This window comes from Palaemon carinicauda, chromosome 9 (genome assembly GCF_036898095.1).
Source record: "Palaemon carinicauda isolate YSFRI2023 chromosome 9, ASM3689809v2, whole genome shotgun sequence".
Lineage (NCBI taxonomy): Eukaryota > Metazoa > Arthropoda > Malacostraca > Decapoda > Palaemonidae > Palaemon > Palaemon carinicauda.
The window spans coordinates 124,375,208-124,382,391 of NC_090733.1; the positions used below are offsets into that span (position 1 = coordinate 124,375,208).

The 7,184-nt window shown below is 35.0% G+C and overlaps 1 long non-coding RNA gene across 1 annotated transcript; it reads left to right on the plus strand.

Moving 5' to 3' along the window:
• Positions 1 to 1,019: 1,019 nt before the first annotated feature.
• Positions 1,020 to 6,909, plus strand: LOC137646864 (uncharacterized). Its single transcript, XR_011045484.1, has 4 exons — positions 1,020 to 2,610; positions 2,798 to 2,921; positions 4,794 to 4,911; positions 6,780 to 6,909. It is a non-coding gene; the product is annotated as an uncharacterized lncRNA (long non-coding RNA).
• The last annotated feature ends 275 nt before the right edge of the window (positions 6,910 to 7,184 follow it).

A 7,184-nucleotide genomic window follows, 5' to 3' on the forward strand; every position in this document is an offset into this window, starting at 1 on the left:
AATTAATTTTACTTATTTGTATTATAGTCTAACATTAAGTAGATATTTCCGTATTTCCCTCATTTTGATTTTTTATGAAAATTCTTTTATCATTGAAGATTTTCTTATCTCGAATCGCCTTATGCTGAATATAAATTCACTTGAAGTATTTAATTACTCATGACTATTTTACATTTAATTTTTACATTAAATCTTCTTATGGCGGCAGGAAGGACTTTTGATTTTTAAATTAGGTATTTTTATTTAAATGCTTGGTACTCTGTCCTTCCTGCGGCTGTTGATTCTGTTGAAGGCTGTTGGGCCATTTAGCTAATTCCCAAGCAGACGACGCAGTAAGAATGGCGTCATCTTCTAACACAGCTATATTTTCATCATTTGTAAAAATAATTGGCTGAAACTTCTGGAGAGAATGTGCGGTATGCTTCTGCATACGTAGAAGCAATAAAACTATTCTAGATTATAGCTTACATGGTCGGAGAACGACAGAGGAGGGCAGATACAGAACCTGACCATCATAGAGCCAAAACCACAAGAGATTTTCAGCTTCAGAACCAAGAATATAGTCCATTACTAAATTAAAGTCATCCGGATCCCAGACATTGCTCGTCGTAACTGATTCTAAGACTACTGCTGCCTCTTCCAACTCCATAGTCTTCCTGTCTGGATTGATACGGAGAGTACCAAGAATATTATTAGGGTGGTATGTTTAAGGCAACTGTATTCAATCTCTAAGGCCCATGTGTTGCCTCTTTATAAATAATCCTTCCTCCCTGCTTTAATTTCATAATTTGTAAGTGATAATTTTGTCAAAGTATTTTTCTTGTTTTTATGCCAGTTATTTCCAGTTTGCTCTCTTGTGGCTGTTTTTAAATTATCCTTCAGCCTTAATTTCATAATTTATAAGTGATGATTTTGTCTAAAAGTATTTTCTTGTTTTTATTCCAGTTATTTCAGTTTGCTCTCTTGTGGCTTTTTTTTTTTTTTTTTTTTTTTAATAATCCTTCAAGTATTGGTAAGGACTTTGTATTTTTATTTCCCTGGTTATAAATGTGCACTTATATTTTATTATCGATATTTGAAGGCCAAAACACATTTTACAGGATATGTTTGTTTATCCAGGTTGGATATGTTTTACGTAGTTTGTTTTTAATTTTTAGTTTTCGTTCCATTAGTCCCGGTTTACTTACAGCAAGTAGTAATATTTTCATAGTTTTTAAATATAATAATTAAATTTAATCACTTGCATTGGTATCTTCTATTTTTAAATAATTCAATACCTGCCTTTGTAGTTAATAATTAATATTAAATATAATTTCATACTTGCCTTTTTACATTGATAATTATAGTTACTAATTCACTTATTATAATTATCTAGTTTATACTAATTCATTTATGATTATAATTTGTTTTTTTCTTTGTAAATAGAAATGTTTGTATATGTATAATTTCTTATTCCTGGTAGCAAACTACGTGCTTTATATGATTATTCTTCAGCTTGCCAATTACAATTTTCATGTCTCTGGGATCTCGTATATACCCTATGCAGTAACTCTTAGTATTCATTTTCCTTTATATATGGGAATCGTTTGTTGGTGCATGGCTTACTAAAATACTCTTTATTTTATTCCTTTGATTTGAACTTCGTAAGTAAATATTTACTTTTTACAGCGGTCAACTTAGTTAATGCCTTTTCTGCTCATGTTGTCTATCCTTCCTACCCCTTCTCGTGCAACTCCATCGGTTCTTCTGTGTATTGATTTAAGTATGTATGTATGTATGTATATTTTGACGTAAGTACTATAGTGGTCAGTGGACCCAGTCATAGCAGTCTTTTGAATGTGAGAACTTGTACAGTCTTTGGGGGCGCATATTTGAAATCTTTAGAACCTATAGTAAATATCTTGCCTCTCGTAACTTGAAACCAAGTGTAACATTCTAGGTATACAAAGTGCATTGGTTGCACGATGTGCAGCAGTCTTTGGATATTTTGGACATCCTTGGACATTCAATTCTTATAACTTTGAGATATTGTACCTATACAATATTATAGCTTTAATAGGTAGTCGTGTAATTCAGTTAAGTATAGGAGTAAATCTTTCGTAGACTGGGTCACCTTTTATCAGTCTTGCTCCTCTGTTTATTATGTTTTGTAATGTCTTATGTCTAACTTTGGGTAGATTGTAGTAGATTGAGCTACAATAGTCTATACTGATGGTTTATCCTAAGTTTCTCCAGAGAATATTAATTCACAATTGAACAATATCAAACAGATTTTGTAGATTTGAGAACAAAGCCCTCAGAGGAATATTGAGTTAAATGGCAGGACAGGCTTAGAAATGAAGCTGAGATTACTCAACTGCTGTACGTGGAAGAGATCATGGCGATTGGTAAGATGGAGATGTATCGGGCATGCTTTTCACACTCCCAAGAGATTAATTCACCAAACTTTCAACTGGGCTCCACAAGGCACTAGCGTTGGAAGATTCAGGCCTACATGGGTGAGGACTATGAAGCGTGAAGTAGATGATGGAAGACCCAGGCCTACATGGGTGAGGACTATGAAGCGTGAAGTAGATGATGTTGATGAATGGAGAATTATTGATTTAAAAGGTAAATTTAAAGACTGGTGGAAGCTAACAGACGCCCTTTGCGTCAATAGGCGTAGATGATGATTGTGTTAATTACTAATTTTATTTATTTCCTTGTTTCCTATCCTCACACTTTTCCATGTTGTAGCCTTAATTTTTTTAATGAAGTTGATTAATTTTTAAATTAACATGTGAATTCCTCGTTTCAGAAAATATACTGCAGTTTCTGGATGGAATCTTCAAGTTCTGAATTTTATTAAGAAACTATGGGAAATGTATATACTACAGCTCAAAATATCTCTGAAGGGGATTTGTCGGCAGCATTGCATTGAGGTAGGTTTTAATGATCCGTGAGTAGGTTTCATTGGTAGTAATGTTCATCTTGAGTGGTATGGCGATACTTGGTAAAATGTCAGAAATACAAACTCAGCTGATTTTGCAGGACCTCAAAGTAACTCTTGTAAAGTTTGGGCAGTACAGATGAAACTGATTGATTGATTTGATGTTTTCTGGCATCCTGAGACAAAACTGAATTAAAGCGAAATTTAATTGAGTTTGAGCAATGTCTTTACCAATGGTACTGATTAAGCTTGTTTACTTGTGAGCCTATTTAATTTCCCCATCGGACTATTAAATTTGTTTGAAGTCTTTTGCTTAAGGGTACACTTGGGCATGCTATTCTATCTTTTTTCCTTCCACTTTTTTGGAGTTTTTAAGCTTATATACTGTTCCTAGAATATTTTATTTTCATGGTTCGGGCAAAACTTGATGAATGCGAGCTAGGAAAAAACTGACTTGTAGTAATTGGACATAACACGTCAGTTGTCATGAAAATATAAACAGTATGCTCTTAAGAGACTAGACAGATTGATAAGAAGCTGAGATGAACAAGCAGGATTAAGAAAAGGTAGAAGTTGTACTGACCAAATTTTCAATTTAAGATATGTGGTACCACGATGTGTAGAATATAGAAATCCACTTTTGATGGCATTTGTGAGCTATGAAAAAGCCTTTGATAGTGCACCCGCAAGTTTTGTGGAGTGCTTATGTTATTATGGAACTCTTCTTAAATAAGTGAATCTTATTAAGCTTGTTCATGAGCATAGCAAGTGCAAAGTTAATGTTAATGGAGTCCTATCAAATGGATTTCGGGTGAACAGTGGAGTACTCGTAGGGAATGTGTTGTCACCTTAATTTTATCATTGTCTTTGTAATGCATAGAAGAGTTGGGATAGTGCAGAGGGATTCGACTAGATTGGTAACAGGAAATTAGCTGACCCAGAGTACTCTGATGACGCTGTCCTTATTAGCCGAGAACCACTGGACTTGCAAATCCTGCTTGCCAGAATGCATGAAATCACGTGAGCTTGGGTTCAAGATTAATAGAAGAAAGACAAGAGATGAGAGTGGAACATGCAATTGAAAACTTAAGGTCATTGGAAGGAAGAAGGATTAATAAGGTGGAGTAATTTAAATATTCAGGAACTATATCTAATAAAACATCTTTATAATTTGAGTTTAATGAAAGATTGAAAATAGCAAATCAGACAATGGCTAGGTTGAGTTAAATTTGGAAAACAAATCTCCTGAAACTACATAAAAGACCCGGCTATATCAGTTTAGTGAGATCGGTGTTACTGTATGGACGAGTCGTGGTATGACGATGAAACAATAACAAACAGACTTGGCAGATTTGAGAACAAAGCCCTCAGAAGATTATTGTGAGTTAAATGGCAGGACAGGATTAGAAATGAAAGAGATATATCTTATGTGGATGAGATAATGGCGTAGGGTGGATGAAGATTTTGGAATGCTCTTCGCACTCTCCAAGAGATTAGTTCACCATACTTTCAACTGGGCTCCACAAGGCACAAGTGCAGTTGGAAGACCCAGGTCTACATACCTGATGGCTGTTAAGTGTGAAGTCGATCATGAATTGAGAAGTACTGCTTGGAAAAGTACTGATTTAACAGCCCTAGTTATATAAAGACGACTGGCGAAATCTAACATGATACTCTTTACGTCAATAGGCGTAGAATGATGGTGGTGGTGATGATGATGATGATGATTGTTCATTACTTCGTCTAGTTGATTTATATCCTTGTTTCCTTAATTCAATGGGCTATTTTCTCCCTGTGGGACCCCTCATTTCATGATCTGTTTGATTTAGAATTTTTATATGGAGTAATTAATTCCTCGTTTCAGAAAATAGACTGCAGTTTCCTGATTTAAATCTTAAAGTTCTGAATTTCATTAAGAAGCTATGTGAAGTCGACAGCTCAAAAATCTCTCTATAGAGATTTATCGGCAGCACTGCAATGAGGTAGGTTTTCCTGAGGTCTGTTTCATTGATGGTTAAGTTTATCTTGAGTGATATAGCGATACTTGTTTGAATGTCAGAAATACAGACTCTGGGCTAATATTGCAGAACATCAAAATAACTTACTTAACAATTATGGGCAGTACTGACGAAACGATTGATTGATTGATTGAATTGACGTTGTCTGGACTCTTTAGAGAAAACAGAGTTTAAATTGAAATGCTAAGTTTGTGCTGTCTTACCAATGGCTCTGAATAAGATTGCAGTTTTTCTTTAATTAGATTCCCCACTGGGCCATATTAGATTTGTTTGAAGTTTCTTGCTTGAGGGTACCCTTGGGCACACTATTCTATCTTGTTTACCATCCTCTTGTTTTTGAAGTTTTTTTTAGTTAATATATGAAAGGGCTATTTTAATGTTACTTTTCTTAAAATATTTTATTTCTACTGTTTAGGCAAATCTTGATGAATGGGAGCTAAGAGTGTTGGTGAAAATGGCGAACAAAGGAGATCAGACCGATTGCAATAATTGGAGGCATCACACTAAGGTTATGAAAATATATAGAATTTGAACAAATATAATATGCTCATTCTAAAGAGACCAGCGAGAAAGATAGATGAAAAGCAAGAGATGAACAAACAGGATTTAGAAAAAGTAGTTGTACTGACCAATGTTCATTTTAAGACATGTTACCAGAATGTGTAGAAATATAGAAATCCAAATTTGATGGCATTTGTTAACTATTTGGAAAGCCTTTGATGGTGTGCAACGGCTAAGGGAGTCCTGCGTTATTATGGAGTTCCTTTTAAATATGTAAAGTTAAGTCTGTTCAATAGCATAGCAAGTGCAAAGTTGATATTAATGGAGTCTTATCAAATGAATTTCCCCTGAACAGTGGAGTACTTCAAGGGAATGTGTTGTCACCTTACGTTTATACTCCTCATGGATTTTGTAATGCAATAGAGAACAGTTTAATATAGAGGATAAGGATTGGACTAGGTTGGTAACTGGAAGTTAACTGACCTAGAGTATGCTGATGACGCTGTCCTTTTATTAGCAGAACACCCCATGACGCAAAGCTTGCTTACCAGAATGCATGAAATCATATGTTGGGATCAAGATAGACAGATGTTGAAATTAATATGCAATTGAAGATTAAATATCATTGGGAGGAGAAAGGATTAATAAGGTGGAATAATTTCCGTATTTAGGGACTATATCCAATACAAGGTCTCTAGAAGAGTTTAATAGAAGATTGAAAAATGCAAATCGGACAATGGCTAGGTTGAGTAAAATATGCAAATCCAATCTCCTGAAATTATATATAAAAATTAGGCTATATGTCAGTTTAGTGAAATGGTTACTATATGGACATAACTCTTGGCATGATAATTGAACTATCCAACGGATTTTGTAGATTTCGGAACAAAGCCCTCGGAAGAATATTGAGAGCTAAAGGGCAGGACAGGAGTAATCAGTTTCATTTCCAATAAAGTGCCATACGTGGTAGAGATCATGGTGAGGGGCAGATGGAGATTGTTTGGGCATGCTCTTTGTACTCCCCCGAGAGAGATTAGTTCCCCAAACTGTCAACTGTGCTCGACAAGACACTAGAGTTGGAAGACCCAAGACTACATGGCTGAGGATTATTGGAGAAGTGGTGATTTAAAAGCTGAAGACAAAGCTGGAAAAATCTAACAAACGCCCTTTGCGTCAATAGGAGGAGGAGGAGGATCATTAGTCTCTTGCAGTTAATTTATTTCATTATTTCCTTTCCTCACTGGGCTATTTTCCCTGTTGGAGCCCTTAGTTCATGATTTAAGTTGATTAATTTAAAATTGTCATGTGAATTAATTAATTCCTCTTTTCAGAAAATAGACCACAGTTTCTGGATGGAATCTTCAAGTTCTGAATGCTTCTTAAGAAGCAATGTGAAATTATATCCTACAGCTCAAAATATCTAGAAGGAAGTGTTTTGCCAGGAGCATTGCAATGAGGTAAGTTTTAATGAGCCTGGAGTATGTTTCACATTGGTGGTAATGTTCATCTTGAGAGGTATGGCGATACTTGTTTGAATGACAGAGATACAGAGACTTGAGCTGATTTTGCAGAATATCAAAATAACAAATGTAACGAGTATGGGCAGTGCATGCTAAAAGTTTTGATTGATTCATTTAAAGTTTTCTAGCATCCCGAGAAGAAACTGAATTGAAAGCGAAATTTCAAGTTGGTGCAATGTCTCTACCAATGGATCTGAATAAGCCTGTAGTTTATTT